Source organism: Sinocyclocheilus anshuiensis, unplaced genomic scaffold (assembly GCF_001515605.1).
Source record: "Sinocyclocheilus anshuiensis isolate Anshui unplaced genomic scaffold, SAMN03320099.WGS_v1.1 scaffold739, whole genome shotgun sequence".
In the NCBI taxonomy this organism is placed as follows: Eukaryota; Metazoa; Chordata; class Actinopteri; order Cypriniformes; family Cyprinidae; genus Sinocyclocheilus; species Sinocyclocheilus anshuiensis.
Window position 1 is genome coordinate 702,527 of NW_015551105.1, and position 980 is coordinate 703,506.

The 980-nt window shown below is 33.8% G+C and overlaps 1 protein-coding gene across 1 annotated transcript in view; it reads right to left on the reverse strand.

Annotated features, from left to right (window-relative positions):
- LOC107662894 (beta-1,4-N-acetylgalactosaminyltransferase 3-like) overlaps positions 1–980 on the reverse strand; it is a 24,994-nt gene that overhangs the window by 23,193 nt on the left and 821 nt on the right. The gene's annotated exons all lie outside the window — the stretch shown is intronic.

Below are 980 nucleotides of genomic sequence, written 5' to 3' on the forward strand. Positions count from 1 at the left end.
ACATCAGCTGCTCACCAGTGGATCCTCTGCAGTGAATGGGTGCCGTCAGAATGAGAGTCCAAACAAATAATAAAAACATTCCAATAATCCATAAGGAATCCACACCACTCCAGTCTATCAGTTAATGTATTGTGAAGCGAAAAGCTGCATATTTGTAATAAAATGTGCTTACTTCCAGCTAAATTAATAGTAATAATAATTTAAAAAAAAAAGTATTCACGTCTGAATCAGGAGAGAAATATGCACAGATCAAGCACAGTTTACAAGCAAAAAATGTTGATTTGAGAGGACAACAGGGGATGGACTTTTTCAATGTTATGGATTATGTACACGTATTTTGGCTTGAAGTTATGGTGGATGAGGGATTTGTTTCTTACAAACACTTCAGCTCTTCACAAGACGTTAATTGATGGACTGGAGAGTTGTGGATTACTTGTGATGTTTTTATCAGCTGTTTGGACTCTCATTCTGACGGCACCCATTCACTGCAGAGGATCCATTGGTGCACTAAATTTCTCCAAATCTGTGGAATGTAATTAGTAGAATGGACTGCAAGTAAACATTCAAAATGTGGAATGTAGTGAGCAAAATCTGGAACGAAATTAAAAATGGAATGTGTGCAGAATGTAATTACTCTAATTAGAAAACAATGGATATAGCTAGAAAATAGACTGTATTTGGTAGTAGAATGGAATATTATAAGAAATAGGTAGAGTGGAATGTAATGAAAAACCGGAATCCTATTAGAAATTGGTTTAATTAACTGTACATATAAAAATTAATTTAAAAAAGATAATGGAATGAATGAAACTGTCAGAATGAAATAGAAAAAGACAATAGAATGGAATTAATAATGTAATATTGGGTTAAATTCATTAAGTAAGGGATAATCAACGGTTTGCCATGCATTAAAGGGGTCATATGATGCGATTTCAAGTTTTCCTTTCTCTTTGGAGTGTTACAAGCTGATTAAGCTGATT